We start from the raw sequence: 22,592 nt of genomic DNA, 5'->3' as shown, positions 1-22,592 counted from the left end.
GTAAGGCTCAATACAGGCAAGATGGCACTCCTTTGTAGACTGCCCTGGAGGGGCTCAACAACAGAGCAATGGTGGTTGTCCATCAAGCTCTTACTCTGTGCCACACAACTCAGTCCCCCCTCATATGTCTCCTGTGCCTCCCAAGCTGCTGACCCTCTGTCAGAGCCCAGTCTGCGAGTGAATCTGTGCACGAGCCCTTTAAGGAGGGCATCTGAATTTTTAGCTTCTTTCTGTCTCACCCAGATGACCAACCAGAATCCCCACTGATTTTTACAGTCAGATTTTATGGGAACACCTCTTCCCAGGACCAGAACCCTAGGCTGGGGGGCCCCCGTGTGGAGCTAAGACCCCTCGTTCCTTCAGGAGGCTATGCTCAGTGGCCACCCTCTCCCACCCAGTGCTCACTCGGTCATTATGCTCCGGGGTGAGACCAGCCTGCTTTGCATCTCTGCCCTTCCTACTGGTCTTATTCGGCTTTATCTTTAAATCCTCAGATGTATGTATTATAATCAGGTAAACTTCAGGTGTTTCTCCAAGTTGTTAGTTTTATGATTTAGGTGTAATTTTAATGCAGTCATGTCATGGAAGGAGGGGAACCCTGCTTTTATCTAGCCTGCCATCTTAACCTTGACACTTTATTTTTTATTTTTTTATTTATTTTTTTGTGCCTACAGCACCTGGTCTTCCTAGGTGGTCTCCCATCCAAGTACTAACCAGGCCCAATCCTGCTTAGCTTCCAAGATCAGATGGGATCAGGCATGTTCAGGTTGCCATGGACATAGGCAGCACTTTATTTCTATTCCTCATGAATTGGTTTTCTCATAAAGTATGAATCATTACAGGCATCTTTGAACTTCATTTGCTGTGTGCATTATTAGAACATTTGTGACTTTTATTAGTGAGAATTTAGATAAAGAAACTTCATCTTTTTCTAGGAACACTAAAATCCTTGATATATGAATACATTTAACAAAAAATTTACACTTTCCCATGATTTTTTCACCCAGTGATGTTCTTGATGTTCATTAATAATATGGAGGATTCTGCTTTGTGGCATTACCCTGATTTCATTTTTACTCACATGATTATACACCCACACAACACCAAAATCACCACAAATACCTCTGTCCATAAAGCTCAAAGGTCCGTGTGGCCTCCAGAATTTAAGCAAAGAGCAAAAGGAGTCCTCTTTCTAACAGGAAATTAAAACGTCATGCTTTTTTGGGCACCACAGAGATCAGATATGTCATCAGGAGACAATTGGGAGAGTAGAGATGCTAAATCTTCTTTTCAAAACTCATATTCAAAAAATCATGCTCTATACCCTTGTGGAGGTCCCTGAGTAGTCCCATGCATTTCCCACTCAGCTGTGTCTCACTGGGCAGGAAAAGTCCTGTCAGAACTTTTAAAAAGTGTCCATACATTTCACAGTTAAAGGCTTCCTGTCTCTATGTCACTTATTCCTTAGCTGGCTCTCATGAAGTTGAATTTTATAGATCTCTTTCAAACATGTTATCAGCAGGGAAATGTTGGAAGTGTGTCAGCAGGAACACACAAGCAACTGGGAATTTATGAGTTTTAACCAAGTACTCCTGATAGTAAGTGTTAACCTTCTAGTCTGAGCTGCCTCACCTTTTTCTAATATTTAGCCTTTGGAGAAAGGAAAGGGTTTTTGCATGAATGCATTGCTGTGTCACAGCCAAAGACCTCTGACTTTGAGAGATAAACAAAAAGATATTTTTGCATACACAAGGAGGGAGAGGAGACATGTTTACCTCTATACTGATAAGCTAATGTGCTCATTTACCTTATTGATAATCTCTTGGGTTCCAGGTACTTATGTAACAAACTTGGAAGTCAGACATGAATAGCTTCTCTCAAATTTGCTCTGTTGCCAGAAAATGGTATAGCTATAGAAAAAGGTCTTGGCATCTAAAACACTTACTAGACACCAATTAATATTAAAATGCAGGACATAAATGACTGTCCATAGCTCAGCTGGAAATAGGAAATTGTCTGATAGCTTTAGAAGATCACCTTTGAGGTTTGTCTAACTGCTTGGGAGAAAGCTGGAAATTCAGGTGTTCTATATCTACCACGTTTCCATAGATTTTGGGGCAATTTATAGGGGAGTGACAGTTGTACATTTATATTTAATTTCTATGCACTTCAGCAAGCATTCCTTTTTCATAACAAAATAGTCAAATCAATATTCTATCCCAGATCCCAGTGTAATATGCAGAATATTTATAAAATCTTTCCATAGGCAGAAACTCCATAACCTTTCTAGATTCATTTCAGTGTTTTAGGAAACACCCTTATTTAAGGTAAGGGCAATATGCTATTTTATTCAACGCTATCCTAAGTGAAGATAGATGACAGCTGGCTGTGCCTCCCATAACAATTTCTACTTACATATTTCTTAAAGTCTCCCCACACCTTAGGGAATCTTAGAGTAAGAGAGATATTATCTGCATTTGTTCACAACTCAGGTCTATTCGAGCAGTCTGCAGGGTATTTGAATATTATCGCTCTAAAACTAAAAAGAAAGCTCTGTCTTGGTATCTACTTTAAGTGGCTTCTGGAATATAAATTGCCCCAAAATCTATGGAAACGTGGTAGATATAGAACACCTGAATTTCCAGCTTTCTCCCAAGCAAATCGAAATGCTAACCTGGAAGATAACACCAGAGAGACTCTGTTGTTATCCAATCCTATACATTCCCAGTGTGTTGTATGGTCTGAGAGACTAAATCAAACTAGGAAAACAGAGCAAACCTCGTCATGGCATCCACTTGCTATTTGTTGAAGAAAAAAGAAGAGATGCCTGCAGGGCTAGTGTGTACTGTGAGTGAGGGAAATAGGCCAGGTATCTGTTAGGTTGGTCATTCAGGTTGTATAGACATCCATAGCTTGTGCATTTTCTAGTAGGAATATTTCTCTACAAAATATATGTCTCCCATTTTTGTTAAAACACATATCCATCCTTGTTCACCTTGCATTTTTCCACTTTGGATTGAAAAATGGATACTAAATATTCTGCCATCTTCAGCTCTTCTGTAATAAACTATAGCATGAGACTCACAATAAATGGTGACTGTCGGTTGATATGGGGACAGAGAGGACAATGTGCGGAGGCCAACTCTCACTTGGACTTGAAAGCACATGTGATGCCCAAAGAGAATGGCGCTCATCTCTCAGCAGAGTTTCTACGTGGGAATATGGGCCCAATAGTGTCTTACTTCTCAAGAGGGTGTGGAAATTCAAGTTTTTATGTGAACTCTTAAAATTTTTAATGTTGCCAAACAATTAAATTCAAAAACAAAACTAAACTTCTGGCCCAGTGCTGTGCAAAAATATTGCCTGTCCAGAGGCTGTATCTGGTCATCTTAAAAGCTGCAGGCTTCCTGTTTGTGACCCTCATTGTAGAATAACTGTTTTGACCTTTAAAGTTTTTTTTTAAAGAAACATGAGTTTCAGTTATCTTTAAATAATTATCATGACTTTTTCATACATATTCTTTGTTTCCTATTTACCTTATTTTCTCAGATTATTTTTTTTAAATGTAGATAAATCTTGACTCCTCAGCAAAAAATAAAGTTGATCTCGCTGTGCCTTCCTACCTAATTTCAGAACAGCATATTTCAGAGAGTAATTCACACATTTCACCTAGTAAGCACCCCAAAAATGATGGTGAGAAAATAATTCTCCTGGAAATAATAGCATAGAGAACTCAAAAAGGGAAGCATTTGCTCTGTGAGTCATGGGACAGCCTGAACTGTTTTAGTCACAAGTACAGAAAAGCATCTGTGGAAGCGCCACACTTCCAGGTTGTGATGGTACATGCTGACTTCCATGGCAGGTGCAAAACAGTATGAGCTCTCGCCAGCCCACAGTGGGAACCTGAATTCCAGTTTCATAAATCTAATTACTTGAAACGCAGTCAGCAGACTAAAATTGATTTCTTTTCACCTTCATGTTATATTCTTGGCATGATAAAGTGAGTAAGTATTTATTAATTATTTACTTTTCAGTGTTAAGTTCTGTATTGGCTGAGTTCAGATGTGGTCATTGAAGGAACAAATTTACATAATAAATCATATGATTTCTTTGAAGGAAAAATAGATATTAAAGGGATATTAAAGATGATCAAATCTAATGTCCTTGTTATTAAGTTTAAGAATTTAAAATCTAGAGAAGTCATATGTCTATTAGTAAAGAGTCAGATAATATTGAAACCTTGTAAGCCATTCTGTTACCTTTGTTGCTGGACCTACCCTTAAAGAATGGCTAAAGGAAGTTCTTCAAACAGAAACAAAAAAGGAATTTTAACTATCAGAAAAGAAGAGCAGAATCGGGTATATACAATAGAATATCCTTTTCTTATATTTGTTTTATAAATTATATTTGTTGATTGAAAGAAAAAATACCATCTGATATTTAAGAAAATGATATTTAAGATTGGAGTGTAAAGGACTTAAATAGAAGTAAAATTTTCATACTTTGCTCAAAGTGGTAAAATGATAGCACTAAATTGTAATAAGTCACATATTTATATTGTAACACAGATATCACTGAAAAAAAAACTATACCAAGAGATATACTCAGAAACACTATAAATGAATCAAGATGGAATTCTAAACCATGTTCACATAACACACACCAAATTATGGAAAGAGACACAGGAATAAGAAAAAGAAAATGAAAACAAATAATAAAATGACAAGTGTTAACATATCAATAATTACCTAAAATGGTCAAAATATGCCATAAAAAACAAACAAACAAACAAACAAACATTGCCTTTGGGTAGTATGGACATTTTAATGATGTTGATTCTTTCTATCCATGAGCATAGTATATGCCTCCATTTATTTAAATCTTCAATTTCTTCTTTCAATGACTCACAATTTTCTGAGTACAGATCTTTTACCTCCTTGGTTAAATTAATTTCTAGGTATTTTATTGTTTTTGCTGCAATTTATGCTGAGTGAAATAAGTCAGAGAAAGACAAATACCATATAATTTCACTTATAGGCAGAATCTGAGAAACAGAAGAAATGAACAAACTAAACAACAGACACAGATACAAAGAATAAATTGGTAATTACCAGAGGAGGGGGGGTTAGGAAGCTGAGTGAAAAGGCAAAGTGATGAAAAAGTACACATTAGTAGTTACAAAACAATCATGGGTATGTAGAGAACAGAATAGAGGATATAGTCAATACTATTGTAATGGCTGTGTATAAAGCTAGATGCATTCTAGAGTAATGGAAGGATCACTTCATAAATTATATAAATGTTTAACCATTGTACTGTATACCTGGAACTAATATTAAAAAAAAAAATAAACAGATTGTCATTGTATTAAAAAGTGACAGCTATATACTATATACAAAAAGCTTACTTCATATTCAATGGAATAGGTAGGCTGAGAGTAACAGGATTAAAAAATATATAGCATGCAAATATTCAATTTAGAAAATAATGAGTAGCTATAATACACATCTAATCCATAGACTTCTAAGCAAATAAAATTACCACATAATGGAACATTATATAATGATAAAAAGATCAATCCACAAGGAATACATAATGATGCTAAACGTACAAGCCAAAATGTACAAGTCTCAAAATGCATGAGCAAAAACTAATAGAGGTGAAAGGAAGACATCCACAATTATAGTTGGAAACTTCAAACCTCACCCTTCCCTCCCTTTCCCACAGCCACTGATAGAACTAATAGAAAATTAACAAAGATGTAGAAGATCTGAACAACACAATCAACTGACAGGGTCTAATTGAAAATTTAGAACACTCTATCCAACAGCAGCAGAATACACTATCTAAGCAACCATGGAACATTCATCAAGATAGATTATACTTTGAGTCATAAAACAAAACCTCAACAAATTTAAAAGAATTCTATAGAGTATGTTCTTTGAACATAAAGGAATTAAACTAGAATTTAATAACAGAAAGGCTACAGAAAAATTTCTAAACATATGTAAATTAAGCCACACGCTACTAAATAATTCATAGAACAAGAAGTTCTCAAAGAGAATTTTAAAAAGCAGACCTAAAAAAATAAAAGTACAATATAGCAAAATATGTGAGATACAGCTAAAGCAGTACTGAAAAGGGAAATTTACAGCATTTAATGCCTCCATTTGAGATGAGACAAGGTCTCAATTCAAGGATCTCTGTTTCAAACTCAAGAGAATATAAAAAGAACAACATAAACCAAAGTAAGTCAAAGAAAGGAAAGAATAAAGAGGAGAAATCAATGTCAATGAAAATAGGAAATTAGAAAATATCAATAGAATAAAACTTGTTCTAAAAAAATCAATAAATTTAATAAACCTCTAGCAAGACTGACAAAAATAAAAAGAATACAGAAATACTATAACAAATACTATAAAAATATATAGTCATAAATTGGACAGTTTAGAAAAAAATGAACCATTCCTGAAAAACAAACATCTTGGTTGAGTTTTAACCAAGATGAGATACTAAGAATAATACTACTATGGTAACTAAAGAAATTGAATTTATAATTGAAAGTTCCCCTCCAAAAAATGTCTAGGTCCAGAGAGTCCTAACAAACATTGGAGAGTCCTAACAAACATGTAAAGAATTAACACCAATTTTACACAATTTCTTTCAGAAAATAGAAGAAAGAGCACTTTTGAACTCATTTAATGAAGGCAATATAAACCTGTTACCAAACCTGATACAAACAAAAAATGATAATAACCTACAAAACTACAGACTAACATATCTCATGAACTTTACATAAAAATGTTTGACAAAATATTACCAAACTGAATTCAATAAAGTAAAAATAATTATGCATATAACCAAGTGGTATTATCTCCATGTATGCCAGCCTGAGTCAACAGTTGAAAATCAAGTTATATACCAACAAGCTAAAGAAAAAATAAACAATTATATTAAGATAAAGCATTTGATTAAATTCAATATTCATGATAACAACTCTCTAGAGGTGAACTTTCTCAACTTGATAACGTCTAAAAGAACTTATAGCTAACTTCATACTAAATGGTGAAAGACAATGCTTTTCCTTTAATACTGGGAACAAGGCAAATATGTCCACTCACTACTTTATTCATCATAGTACTGAAATTTCTAGCATCGCAATAAGGCAAGAAAAAAAGACAAAAGTCACACACCTTTGAAGGATAAAATCAAACTTCCTCTATTTGCATGGCATGATTGTCTATGTAGAAAATTCCAAAAAATCTACAAAAAAACCCTAGAATTAATAAGCTCACAGTATACAAGACCAACAAGAAAATATCAATTGTATTTTTATAAACTGTAAACATGATGAAACTGAAATGCGTAATACCATTTACAATTGCTCCAAAGAGAATAAAATATTTAAATGTATAGTTATCAAAATACATACAGGATATACATGCTGAAAATTATAAAATGCAGGTAAAAGAAATTAAAGTATACCTAGATAAACAGTTAAATATTTACTTGTGTATTGGAAGATTTGACATGGTAAATATATCAGTTCTTTCCAAATTAATTTATAGAGTTAGTGTAATTCCTACAATATCTCAACAAGAATTTTTATAGATATAGACAAGCTTATTCTAAAATTCATGTGGAAAATCACAGGTCTTAGGATAGCTAAAACAATCTCGGCAAAAAATTAAAAAATACAAGTGATCATTCTACTTACTATAATCAGAAGAGCGTAGTATTGGTGGGAGGAATCACTCTATCTAATATTAAGGCTTTATACTGCTGTATTAATCAGAAGAGTATGATATTGGTTTTAGGAAAAAAATTTAAAAATTTCTGGATTTAGGGCTAATCAGAACTCTTAGATTTGGCTCCCAAAGCATGATTCCCTAAAACTAAAACTTGATAGTTTGAGCCTCATCACAATCAAGACATTCATTTGCTTTGGGAAAACCCATATGAAAAGAATGAGGGAGGAGATTAGAAGAAAATATTTGCAAAATTACATATCCAATAAAAGGACCAGCATTGAGAATACATAAAAGACTCTCAAAACTCAACAGTAAAACAAAACAAAACAAAAACAATTCAATTAGAAAATGCAGAAAAGACATCTCCCTGAAGAAGATATACATAAGGGCATAAAAAGTGTTCAACATTGTTAGCCATTAGGAAAATGGAAATTAAAACTGCAGTGAGATATCACTACCTATCAGCATGGCTAAGATAAAAATTAGCAACAACACTAAACACTAAAGCTGGTGAGAATGCAAAGAAACTGGATCATGCATATGTTGCTGGTAGAGATGTAAAATAGTAGAGCCGCTCTGAAAAACAGTATAGCAGATTCTTATAAAACTAAACATGCAATAACATGCAATTCAGCATTTACACTTCTTGACATTTATTCCAGAAAAAATGTTCACACAAAAACCAATGTATATAAATATTCATAATGCTTTATTTGTAATGACCCCAAAATGGAAACAGCCCAGAGATCCTACAACCAGTGAATGGTTAAATAAACTTTGGTACACCCACACTATGAAAAACCACTAAGCAATAAAAGGGAATTAACTACTGACATAAGCAACAACTTGAAAGAATCTCCAGGGAATTATTCTAAGTAAAAAAAAAAAAAAAAAGAATCCCAAAGGATATATGCTGTAGGATTCAGTCCATTTATGTAACATTTTTGAAATGACAGAATTTAAAAAGGGAGAACAGATCTGTTATTGCCAGGGACTGGGAATGTGGGTGGGATGGGTGAATGGGAAGTGGGCTAGTTATAAAAGGGTAACACAAGGGATCTTCATGATGATAGAACTCTTCAGTATGTTGTCCGGTGTTGGATGCATAAAATTAAATGTACACACACAGAGATACAAAGGAGTAAAACAAAACTGGGTAAATCTGAATAAGACTGGTGACTTGTATCAACGTCTATATTCCGGTTGTGATATTGTACTTCAGTTTTGAAAAGAGTATTCAAGCTATCTTGAAAGATGAAACTCAAAGAAAAACTTTCTTCTACTGACAAAAGATATGCCACAGCCCACACATCACTAACCTAGTGATCCAGCTATATCCAACATACAACTATGAAAATTTTCAACCACTCCCCAGTGGCAAATAATCCACAGCCATCTCCCTATTTATTTATTTATTTTAATTTTTTTCTAATTAATTAATTTATTTTAATTAGTTTTGAGTATTCAGTACCTTGGTTAGACATTTATATAATTCATATAAAACAACCCCCCCCGCAGTTGTTTCCTCCCTCCCCTGGCCCGCCACCTATCCAACATATTAACTCTAACTGCATTCCCTATGCCATGTTCCCCATCCCCGTGACCATCTAACAACTACTAATTTGTACCTCTTTAACCCTTCACCCCATTCTCCCAGCCCCCTAACCACCCTCCCCTCTGTCCACCATATTTGTGCATCTTCTCATTTTTAAATCTTGAGGAAAATATTAGGCATCATTGACTCCTGAGCCCATAATCTCTTTTTCAAATAGAGAAAGCACCCTCTCTCAGCATATTTCTTTTTTAACTGTCGATAATATCCAAGGAAAAGGAATATGAGGAAAAATTTTAATCCAAATCTTGTGTTTGTCCAAAACCATGTCCAAAAGAGTGAAGCCAGATAGAGAAGACAGACACAAGAAATATATAGAGTAAATCAACAATTAAGACAAGTTAAAAAGCAATATGCACTAGGGAGAAGATAACAATAGATGATATTATAAGTGACCTGCGTAGTTGGAGAGAATAAGGGAGAGGATCCTTTCAATCTGAAGCTCCAGAATGGGAAGGAGCTGGATGTGTAAAAAGAAGAAAAAGTGGTCAGTGAGGCTGGAGCATACTGAGGAGAGTGTTAAATGTGAGGTCAATGAGATTGGGCCACAGCATGTGGCCTTAGTAAGCCAGAGCCAAGCGTATGGATATATTATTCATCTCAGCCTTCCATTTTCTTTACCTTCACACTGCATAATCTAGAGTTTAATGCATTACATTGCACATAGAAGATTTTAGTAAATCTTTATTAGATATAATTTAAACCAGACCTACAGTCCAGGCTTATTTCTTCTCTTATGTTGTCTCTACAACACCGCACAATGCCTCTGCTTCTTAAAAAAGCAGACAAATAAATGAAACCCACAGGCATCTGCTCCTAGGATCTTTCCAAGATTATTTTTTGGTTACACTGGGAAGCTCATTCCCATAAGCACTTTGGCACTTCATTTACAGTATTCATGGATTCGGTGAGCTCTTCAGTAATTTGACTCCAGACCATGATAAACAAAAAATAAATCTGAATCTAAGGAGACTTTAGTAATTCATCCAGTTCAATATCACTGACTGAATATAAGCAAAATCTTTCTCTATTCCAGTCTAAACACATAAATGATAGCAACATATAAGCATATTTTATAAATACAGAGCCTACTATAAAAACTAGAAATGAAAATCTTATCATTCAGAATTAGAGAGGCTTTCCTAAATATCATATAGAAATCCATAGTAGTGAGCAAGTGGGAGAGGGGAGATGAAGCTGTGTAACCTGGGGTGTCAGGAGAGATGGTCAGGACCAGAGCCAAACCGAGGTTACAGGGCTGATTGACAGTAAAAGATGTGCTGGCCTCCTGGACCATCCTGTGTCTGCATCTGGTGCCTCAATCATACCATGGCAGCAGAATAACAGACTGCTTTTGACTGAAAGAGTCACCCACCTCTACCTAATGGAGTCTGATAGCCTAGAAGCACATCGCTTACTCTAAGAGTCCTGAGATTGTAGTAAATTCTTAGAGCTGCCATAACAAATTACTACAAACTGTGTGGCTTAAAACAACAAAATGTATTGTCTCAGTTCTGAAAGCTAAAAGTCCAAAGTCAAGATAACACCTGTAGGGGAAAATTCTTTCTTGTGTCTTCTAGCTTCTGGTGCTTTGCCAGCAATCCTTGGCATTCCTTGTCTTGCAGCTGCATCACTCTAATTTCTGCCTTCATCTCCACATGGTATTCTCCCTGTGTCTATTCTCCTCTTATGATACCAATCATATTGGATTAAGGGCCCACCCTACTACAGTATGTCTTAAATTTAACTAATTTCATCTACAGTGACAGTATTTTCAAATAAGTTCACATTCTGAAGTACTGTCAGAACTTCAATATATTTTTTGGAGGACACAATTCAACCCACAAATACAGCAGTAGATAATTTACGCACCCAGCCAAATTATTCAAATGTGAGTATAGAATGAAGATATTTTCAAACGTATTCAACCTGTAACAAGGATGTATACACAACTGCATCCCCAGTGGTTACTGTTAGAATATCTTTTTTTCACACATTATATGTTCATGAAATATAGTTTTATTGGATTTTTAAATGTTACATAAATATTATAGTATTGGTAGACGGCTGCCGCTTTCTGTTTTTCACTTATTACATTTTTGAGATTTATTTACATTAGAAAGCCAGTTTATTTTTATACTGCTTTATACTACTTTATTGTAGAGATATAAGGTATTTATCAGAACTTTTTCTTGTAAATAAATGTTATATTATTCTCGATATGCCTTCCAAGAGTGCATGTTTTTCTCTATTGGGTTTTTAGGAGCCATTCTCTGCCATTCTCTGCCTGGCTGTGTGTTGTAGGAGGCTGACCTCTCGGGACTGCATCTCTTGGACTCTCTTGCTCTCAGATGTAGAGTTAGGCTTGGCCAAAGAAAGGCAACAATGGGAGATGAGCTGGCCATAGAACAGGGAGTGGTGCTTTCCCCTTGATGGTCCACATTTTTATGGAAGCCGCATTTCTTTACCAATCTCCTGGAGGCAGCACCTCACCCCATGGATTCAACACTCAAGATAACACTGCTTCATCTTCTTATCCCTCCAGGTCTAAAGATAATAATGGATTTTAGCCCTTGCTATTTCTCGGGTGCTTTACCAATCTTTATTGGGTCCTCTAAACTTGCTAGTTTCACTGTAGTTTTGTTTTAATCTTTCAATTTGTTGTTTGAGTATGCTATTTCTTACCAAAATCTTGACTGATACAGTAATTGGTTCCCGAAGTGGTCCAAAGACAGCCTATCAAATTGGATTCTGGGATTGAGTCATTCATACATTTGATGAGTGCCTGAATAGACTCTGCCAGGGGGAAATGAGATCTTGGTAATCTGAGTCAAACAACTGTTGGTGTCTTTACTAAAAAAAAATCTACCTCTAGCATATGATATACAACTATTGCCCTAGCAAATGCTTTCCCTTTAGTTTACATCAGTAAATAGAACCCACAACGTCTCACCTTTGCCCAGCACTCAGCAGTACAGCTTTGCTGTCTTTTATCAAAGCCATGTGTTGATCCCTGTCATGTTATAGTCTAGACTGGAGCAGTGATCCTTAAAGCATCATCTGTGAACTGGTGTTTGGTCCATGTTTTTTACTTGTCGCCAACGAATTAAGGAGTTTACAGAAGAATGTGAACTATGTCACTAAGTGTACTGTCTAGTTCAGTGACAATTTTTCTTAGTAGGACTATTTTGGATGAGGGAACAGTGCATTTATTTACATTCTGATGCAAACTCTTTACCTTATTGTTGCAGGCAGATACTTTGCTTAGATGGTTTTCTAGTCTAGAGGAAACTTGATCATCTTGATTTGCAACAGAATATCATGCTGGGGCATATTAATTTGACCATGTCCTCAGGAAGAAGATGTCACAACCAGATGTCTTAGGAAGAAAAAGCATGATTGAGGAAGAGAGACAACCATGTGAAAGTTCACAGATCTCTGATATTACGAAGTTTCTAGTAGGACAGTGGTGCGAAATGTCAAGATATTCCTTCTTAAATGAGAGATAGCTGCCTCACTTTGCATAGCCCATGGCAGAAGGAGCCCTAGGACTTAGTTTATCTAAGACATTATATTTTGTAATATTGCTCAGGTAACCTGGTAACAACCAGAAAACCTGTAAACATTCCTATTCCAAGAGATTTGTGGAGCAAGAGAGGGTCTTCAGCAGGTTCAAGCTTCTGTACAAGCTGACCTGTCACTTAGGCCTACGACACAGTAGACCGAGTAGTACTTGAAGAATTTGTGGCACAAAAGGATAGAATATGTAGCCAGCAATTGTAACAGGACAATGCAGATCCCTGAGGTTTGGGAGGAAAGCTATTTCCTCTTCTGCCAACTACTATTTTCTATTGACAAAGCTGCTTTGGATTTGCTACTTGTCCCCCGCAGAAAATGAACACCAAGAATGGAATGGAAGGCCAAGTGACTATCAGAACTGATTATAAGAATGGCTACCATCAAAAACTGAGTGTTATCTGACCCAAGAAAATTTAAAAGTGGAAGGGCGCAACAGCATTTCATTATGAAATGTTATTTCATATGTATGTAAATGTATGTATAAGACTGAGCCTGAGCAGAAAAAAATTCACAAGTAGATTTCAGACTTCCCTGATATCTGCTCCTAGTCTGCACTTCCTCTCCCCTAACTCGCGCCTATGGCCTCGTTGAGGTGTTAAAATCATCTTGGTTTTATTAGTTAGGTACCACATTGTCTGTTGGCATGTCAGCATCATTTCCACTCTTCTTATTTGGAAGGGTCTAGAACAAGTGCTGGGAAACATCTGCCTGTGGGCCAGATTCAGCCCACCACCTATACTTCTCGGGATTTCAGAATGTTTTTTTTTTTTACATTTGTACATGGTTAGAGGGGAATTCAAAAGAAAAACAAGAGTTTGTAGAATGTAAACATTATGAATTTTAAAATTCAGTGTCTGGATGCCTTCAACCATACAAATGGCAAAGCCTAAAATATTGACTCTCTGGACCTTTATAGAAAAAATTTTTCAACTCTGATATAGAATCCTAGGAATTATACTGCCCAAAATTCTTAGTAGATTAGATTCCACTAATGAGAGGGCCTCATAGGAGGCTTAGAAGGAAACAAAGAAACAGAAGGTAGTATTTCCTTGTGGGGTATAAAGAAACTTGATGAGCTTTGCCCTGGCAACTAACTGATAAGGAGATTTTACCAGAACCTTCTAGGCATCCTCTTATGTAGTAGCCACACAGACCCAGCAGACATCACAAAGGATCCCTATGCTTTATGATTTCCTGAATTCTGATGGCAGTTTTCCTCCAGGCTTCACTCTTTCCACCCTTCCAAAGACTTGTGTAAGCTTTGCGTTCCTATATTTTGTCCCCTCTTCCTGGAAATACCTACAGTGGATATTTCTGATCTTCTACTCAAACCTGGCCTGAGTCAATATGTAAAAGCACTGAATCAGTGAGGAAAACAGGATAACTGGCACATAGCTACAGCTGTAGCTGGAATTATGTGTTCTGTGAGAGCATATAATAAAGGAATTCTTACCTGTTCTGGGGAATCAGGCAACGCTTCCCTGAGGAAGCGAAGATTGATCTTAGCTCTGAAAACATAAAAATCAGCCGGAGAAATTTTTATAGCTAGAAGAATTTTTATAGAAATAAGGGCTGCATAAAAGTAACCTTTTAGGAGGAAGAACATGGTGCTATAAAGAGAAAAATGCCAGTTGAGAGGAAACTGAGGGAGCAAGGTGTGAGGTAAACCTGGAGAAGGAGAGAGGCCATATAATGCAGATCCTTCTAAGCTGTTTTAGGGTTAGGGTTTTTCTCTCCTGAGCAATGAGAAACGTTTTCATGACCTCAGTTAGTCATTAAAACTCCCTGAAGAGATGACATGAGAGACAGGGCCTGACTAATGGGTGGGAGAGTGGTGAGAGAAGAAGACACTCCGCAAAAGGGTCAAGATATGTTAGTGTGCATCGGCTAGTTTAGCTGGAGCAGAATATAGTGGAGATTCAAGACAGAGTGTGGAGGCTTAACATGGCAGAGAGGTGGGCTTTATTTTATTGTCAGTAAAAAATTATCCAGGCAACTATAACTCTTCTGAAGATGTTTGTTGGGATAAACATAAACTGAAATATCAAATTTAATTTTAGGTTGAGAATTACTGTTGATTTTTGTTAATGATAGTGTTTTGTGGTTCTTGAAATGAGACAAAGAGGCTTAAAGATACAGGAAATTGGTGGCTTTGGAAAAGAATTTGACTTTTTCATATTAAAAGGGGCTGTTATAGAATGTTTATGCCAGAGTTGTAGAAATAGAAAATATAGATTATGGCGCTTTTGAATTTTAGGCTGTGTTTTAGTTACCCAGATCTTACAATCTTATGAAGAAGGCAAGGAAATGGAGGCTAACTGAAGATTGACACACAGGCCTTCAAGAGACATGAAAAAATAATTTAAATATACATTTGAAAGCACTATTCCTTGCCTTAGAAAGAACATCAAAAAATAATTTAGTATACATTTACAAAAGCTAGGTAAGAAAAAAGAAGTATTTTTCTAACAAAGTTAGAAAATATCGCAGGTTGGTTTCCGTAAAAAGACACCCCGAAGTGGAGGTTAGCATGCAAACAGTTTATAGGGAGAGTGCTTTGGAGAACAACGTATATGAGGAGTGAGGAAAGCGGGACTGGGACTGGGAAGAGGAAAAAAGTTAACCGTGATGCAGCTGCAACAGAGTTGTACTGGCCCTTCACAGTTGCAGGATGCCCCAACTCGGGCAAAGAGTCCAGGCTTTTGTGTCCCTGCATTGACCAATCACTGGCTGCAGGTTACCCAAAGGAAAGGTGTATAACTTTGGATTGAAGAAGCTCCCACAAACCATGAGTAATTAATAGAGAAAGGCTCAGCTGACAGCTGGGGAATGGGTACAGAGTCTCTGAGGAAGGATCTGGGTGGGACACCACAGCATTCATTACAGATCACCCCCATGTGTTTCTTGGATCTATTTATTTTGTGTAATGAACTCACCCTATCTGGAATCAGCTTTTCCAAGATTCTGGGGGGCCTCTATTATCAGAAAAACATACAAGAGGAAGCTTAACAGCACAAACTGCAGACTCCAGGGCTGCAGCTAATTCCAAAGATATCCTTCATTTTCCTCCTCTACCACTCATTTTATATTTGCCTCTCTTGACTAACTCTTCTGTTGATCTTGCTGGCTTCTGTGGTTGAGTGATGAAGGCTGTCATCTATGAGGAATGAGAGCTTCTAGTCCCCATGCCTTTCCCGAGCCATAACTGCTGTACTTGGTTGTTGACTGCCAATAAAGAGCATAGAAGAAACATTAGATGCCCTAGTGGATTATTTAGATGCAAAATGAATTATTCCCTGACCCTATTGTATACCAGCAGCTTTGCCCCCCTGTGAAAATCAAGATCAATTATACCTGCCAGTTTGGTGATACCTTTGCTTGCCTTCTGAACTCTGGGTATAAGGAGTTCAAAGTGGCCAGGTGTCAACTTTAGTTTAAAGTTTGATGAGACTCTTACTATGTCCCTTGACAGAAGTGTTCCCTCTCGGGAATGGAATATCTAGAACCATAGACATTAGAATTGAACGTACAGGAAACAAAACTCCAAGAGGTCATTGTGATTGATGATCATTAGAGCCACTCTAATTTGTGTGTACCCTTTGGTCCCTATACCTGTATATTTATATATTGAGGATACAGCACAATATAATGGATGCTGATTTGGTGTATGTGTCACATAATGAAGGATGGTGCCTCGTTATCTAAACTGGTGTCTTGTCTGTGCTTTCACAAGCTAGTCCATCACTCAGTCAAGCTGGTAGTATCTAGGTAATATGGAATGTAACAGGACCAGTGGATCCATGACCATGTGCTCATCGTTGAACTATTTTTACTTTAAAATGGTTCCTTTGGTTTTATTTGTTTTTACCTGGGATCCCATGTTGGTGGATCAAAAACTATAAGACTGAATAGTGGGCCTCTGGTTGAGGCCTTGAAAGCAGGAAAGATAACCCATACCCAAAATAACTGTTGGTTCTAGTCAACATAAATTACTCATTATTACAGTACAGAAGAAAATCAATGGACTCAATGTGCATCCAAGTTGACGGGTTCGTCTCCTCAAGAAACAGTACCATAATGGGGGCTCAGCCTAGGTCTCAGTTGCTGCCAGGTTGAACATTTGCCAGTGATTAAGGACAGAGGCTGTCTAACCATTAGTAAGCTGTATAATTCTGTCCACTTGGTTGCAGTAGATGTTCTCTGGTATCAACATGCAATACAAAGATTTTCACGTTCCATGTCGCTCCAATAGATGTATCTACATACATCTTCACTAAATCTCATTATTCGTGATCTTCCAATTTTTCTCATTTCAGAACCTCAAACAAATAACCAAGCCATTTGTCACTGTCCATGAATCTGTGTATATTCATACATGGCTCTATATCTGTTTCCATCCAAAGTGGATCACCAGTTGCACTACCCAAAATTTTATTGAGTGCTATAATTTTCTCTCACCACTGTCCATCGAGGCCACTGCTTAGTGGGGCTGTGGTGGAATAGCAGTCTAGTTTCAGCTTCACCCGTATACTGAATTAAACAATTTATGAACTTAGCTTGGCCTACTCCCACCCAACTCATTTTAGCTGGTCACTTTTCATTTAGCTAAAGATATTCAGTGAGAAAAGAGTGCTGGTGCAAGAACGTGGGGGTCTGCCCTGTCATATTGTGTACTATACTTTTCTTTTGCTTGTTTCAGGTGAAATCACTTCTATTTTATAATGAATTGATTATAGCTAGACCTGTCTAATCTTATGATTCAGTTAATTTGAAAGAACCCAACTCAATGGTAGCTCAGTCCTCTTTGTTGCTTTGTGTCTGTGGTCAGATGCTTAATCTCTGTTAGGTCCCAGTAGCACACCAAGAGCTGTTTTTAGAATGATTATCTACTAGGATTGTTCTGGAACTCATACTATGAGTCACCTATTAGGAGGTACACCATATACCACATAATATCTTTCCCGCCATAGATAACTTTAGTGCAATGAGTCAGACAGGTTTCAGAGCTCAAGCGGCTGAACTGCAACTGGGACATGCTCAGAGCCCTTTCTTGCTCTGAACACCCCTCAAAGCTAGCAGGCATTTTATCACTCAGTAAATAGGTTAGTGTAGTGTCCCAAGTATGGGGTATGCCGTCTCCAGAATTGGAAAAGTTCTACTAGACATTGCCTTCTACTTAGTACATGAAAGAAGCAATTTTTTATTCATTACTTTGGATAGTTCTTTTTTCTTTACTTTTGGATGTCTCATCCTGTCCTAGACCATTGGACTTCTAAAAATTTTGCTAATATATTATGTCACTGAATTTTTGTAGTTTATCCATCACACTCGGGAGTTATTATTTCTTACCAACTTCTACAATGTATTTACCGCTTCTTGCTCATCAGGTCTGATTCGCATTTTTCAATTTGATCTTTTGAAATGTCCAAAATGTCCAGATTTTTTCAGACTATTTTATGACAGAGAGTAGCAGAAAATTGCAGCTCTAGGGCAAGAACATAAATGTGTGCTGCCGTTCATCCCATATGAATGTTAACCATTTGTGGACCTTTTTTTGATAGGGATGGAAAGAACTAACTTTCCAGATCAATGGCCACATACCACATTCCTCAGGTCATGTTACTTTGCTCTACTAAAGATAATATTTCTGGAGTGCCAACTATAATTGGAATTACAACTTAATTGAGTTTATGGTAACCATTGTTACCTAGAGAACCCATCAGGTTTCTCTAGGTGCCAAAATAGAGTGAACTAAATAAAGATATGATAAGAACCACCACCCTTGCATTCTGTAGGCATTCAAGAGTGATACTAATGTGTGCTATTTCCCACGGTTACAATATTTTTAACAATTTTATTGAGATACCATGCCATTCGCCTATTTAAATTGCACAACTCAATATTTTTAGTATACTCACAGATTTGGGAGTATTATTTTTAAGTTACCATCTTGTAAGTTTCAGAGGATTCCCCTTGATTTTCTCTGCTACAATAGCTCTTACCTCACAGGTCAAGCAACCATGTGGAGATTCTTTCAACTCACAGGATAGTCATTTGAGGCAGACATTTGGAGACTAGAAAAATGATCAGTGAGTGTGTCCATGGACTTAATAAACTCACTGTAAATTGGATTTGGGCCAGGACACCATTTGTCACCTGACCATAATTAGTCACCAATCTAGTGTGGGTGGGAAAATAAGGATGCTTTCGACTGTCTTTTAAATGTTTGAGTATTCCTCTTTTTTCACTATACAGTAATAACTGACATGGTTCCCTTTGGGAAAGAACTGGAGGAATTATTGTCTATATTTCTGTTATGGTGCTGCAAGTTCCTTTCTGATGGTTAACTGTTAAGCAGTCTCTTCGACATTCAATGGATTTTCTAAGAACTAGCCTAGGTCTGGAAACTGAGTGGTGACTCATGACTTGTTATTGGGTGGCATTCAGTAGTGAACTACTGACTTATTTTAGTTGCATAGATTGAACACCCTTTTAGACAGTTCATTTATCTTGTTCATGTAACACTATGTTTTATTAACTACTTTCACAGCTCTCTGTGTGTCAGTCCACCCTCCACCCCAACATATCCCGCCATTAGCTCTGGTGTACAGAAGACAGACTCCAATAAACTCTTAAAAGGTCATTGCCCTTCTTCAAAGCACATTATTTAGTAAATAGAGTTTCTTCTGGGACCTCCAGCAGAATATAGTCATTTATATAGTCCATCGAGATTTACGTAGTCTATTGTGTCTAGTATGCCCATTTTTGAGCTCTTTAATTCTTTTCCTCACCATTTGTCTTGACAATCTTGATATTTTTGCTTCACTTAGTGAAAGATTGTGAAACCACTTAGCAAAGCCAATCTAGCAGTGAGATAGCACCATCTCCCAAGTTTCTGCCAGTGTATTAAATCCTATAATGATTTATAGTGATCAAATACTGATAAAAATGTCATTATCTGACTTTTCATCTCCCTTGAGATCCAGTCTCATATGTGTTCTCCCAACTCTTATTCATACATGTTGCTTAGGTCCTTGAATTGCCATTTGTATCTAGTGGCTTCCTCCCTTAGCAAGCCTAACACTTCTCTGGCCTGGTTATGTTATGACCCTATCCTAGCTGTTTTCCTAGTAGTCAAGAGAGAAAATGAGACTCTATCTTGAGCAAGAAATCTTTTGTTTTTCAGGTCAGAAGCCTATGCTTTTCTTCAAGCAAGGAGAGAATGATAACCATTAAGGAGACTGAGAGATTTCTGACACCCAGGGGTTCAGAGGATTCTGGGAATTCAAGTGCCTTAGTACATTTTCCCAGATGTCCCTATTTCAAGTCTCAGGGTCCCATTCTTTCTCAATCAGTGCCCTGATCTTGGCATATTAGACCTTGGCATATTAAGACTTCAACCTGTTTTGGAGCAGGTTCTCTTATAATTAAGTCCTAAGTCGAATTCTCAGTTTTTTTCTGTTCTCTAGCTTAGTAAATAAAAGTTTCTATATGTTATCAAAAAGATTCCTGATTTTACTACTCTACTTTATGTTGGTGATTAATCATCTTCAGTTTTTCACTACCTTTTTCCAATGTCTATTGTCCTGGCAATAATCATCTGATTCCATCATTCTTATAATTATTATTTCCTCAAGACTGTCAAAATTCTAAGTAAGAATTGCAAGTAGTAGGGGTCCTTATTGTCAAATGGCCAGCAGTGGATCTAGCTGCAAAATGAGTTTGCTTTCTAGGTATACTCCCAGTATCAACTTTCCAGTACCAATTTTCTTAGGTCCAAGATTATTGGATTTGCATGCAGGTTTATTGGAGAGTAACTTTACTGGAGAACAACACAAGTGAGAGATGAAAGAGGCAAAATAGAATAGAGAATGAAATTGAATTTTGATGAATTGCAACAGAGGTTTCACTGGATACTGCAGAAGTTTCTGAAACTGAGATAGCCCTTTAAAATTGTCTCCTTTAAGTCAAGGGTATCGAGAACTTTGTACGACAACTTTGACTGCTTATTCAATTCAAGCAATTCTCAAGGAAGTGTCTTAATATTGACCAAGGCTACTTCTTTCAGCCAAGGACAATTCCTGGAGATCAACTCAGTTTAGAGTTATTGTCAGCAACACTCTTTGTAGCGAAGAGAATGAATTAATTAGTTCTGAACGCTTAACATTTATTTCAAGTGGAGTGTTACTAAAGTAATAATCAAAAGTATGAAACTTTTTTTTATTTATTTAGGCTTTTTTAAAAATGAAAAATATGTGGAAATATATAATCTTATAATATTTGTATTGTAAGAAGTAAATGTAAAGATAAAAGAACAGAAACACTAAGCCTTTGGGGCCAGTCCACCTTTAATGATTAATATTTCCCCTCCAGCTAAATTTGAATTTAAAGAATTCCCTGCCCACCATACTGGGTTTGAAGATCCAGAAGAGACAAGCACTGAGAACTTTATAATAATGCTGTAATCAACTTTGGGCAGAGGAAATTTTTCAAAACTGACACTTCTGGTATTAAGAGTTCTTGGTTTGTGAGGAAACTCAGAGGAGTAACTCTCTTGTAATTTCATAATTACTTTTAAATAATTTTGACTAGTTCTGTTTTGCTACTTGAGGCATCTCTCTTACATAACTATTAGAGAAACCACAGACTGAATTTAGACTGCTTGGGTTCAGGTACTATCTGCCACCTAAGAGCTGGGTGAAGTTTAATTGTTCTGTGCCTCGGTTTCTTCATATGTAATATATATATATGAATAATAATGAATAATAATGAACTTACCTCATGAGTACTCTATGCAGTGTCTGATATCACTCAGTGATCATTGTTATTTTTTGTCATCTAAGAAGGTATATTACTTTTCCTTCATACATAATCTTGATCATCTTATGACTTCTTAACAGATTGGATATTTCACTGTGTCTTCACTATTTCAGATTCCACATAAGGTTATCGAAGCAGATTCAAAATTGTCGAAAGTATGGAATCTGGGTCAAAATTAACCCATTTATTCCAAGACTAATACTACAAACCTAGACCTTTAGTATCAAAATAAGAAGTGGATACCCAGCCCAGATTTCGTCATATTTCAGTAATTTTAGAGATTATGAAAATTATTTTATATTCTTTTTAAATTATTTATTTTCTGACATATTAAAGCTCTATATAGTATGACCTCTATCATTGTAACGTGTTTATAGAATAATCCAATCTTCGTGGGGTACAAGCAGGAAAGTTTCATTTTTCTTTACCATTGTTTTCAGCACATTTGATTTTATCTTGCCTTCTTAGTTCCTTGGAGACATCGAAGGGAGACAGATACATTGCTTTCCGAGAACTTTCAATTAAAGGAAGTTTATGTGTTATAAATTACAGAACAGACCGTGACATGACTTAAATCTTAGTCCAGTTAAAAACAGCTCCCTCCCCTATTCGAACTCATGCTGACCTGGGGCTTGCAATCTTGCATTAGTTCTTTTACTCTCCCTCCCTTTTACCTGGCATAAAAGAAATCTGAAGCATTACAGTGAAGGAGAGAAGAGATTAGAACAAAGGTATAAACTTTATTTATTTTTTTACTTCTTTGGTCCTGTAATTTCATTCTGCCTTTGCTACCACTGATAGGCTGTCAATGCCTGCTCTAAGATAGACAT

At 36.5% G+C, this 22,592-nt stretch overlaps 1 pseudogene; it reads right to left on the bottom strand.

Moving 5' to 3' along the window:
- Positions 1–665: 665 nt before the first annotated feature.
- On the bottom strand, positions 666–784 carry LOC120618391 (uncharacterized; annotated as a pseudogene).
- Positions 785–22,592: the final 21,808 nt, after the last annotated feature.

The sequence above is a fragment of the Pteropus medius genome, unplaced genomic scaffold (genome assembly GCF_902729225.1).
Source record: "Pteropus medius unplaced genomic scaffold, Ma_sr-lr_union100, whole genome shotgun sequence".
NCBI lineage: Eukaryota > Metazoa > Chordata > Mammalia > Chiroptera > Pteropodidae > Pteropus > Pteropus medius.
The sequence above is the reverse complement of the archived record's forward strand: the minus strand, read 5'-3'. Positions and strand labels throughout refer to the sequence as shown.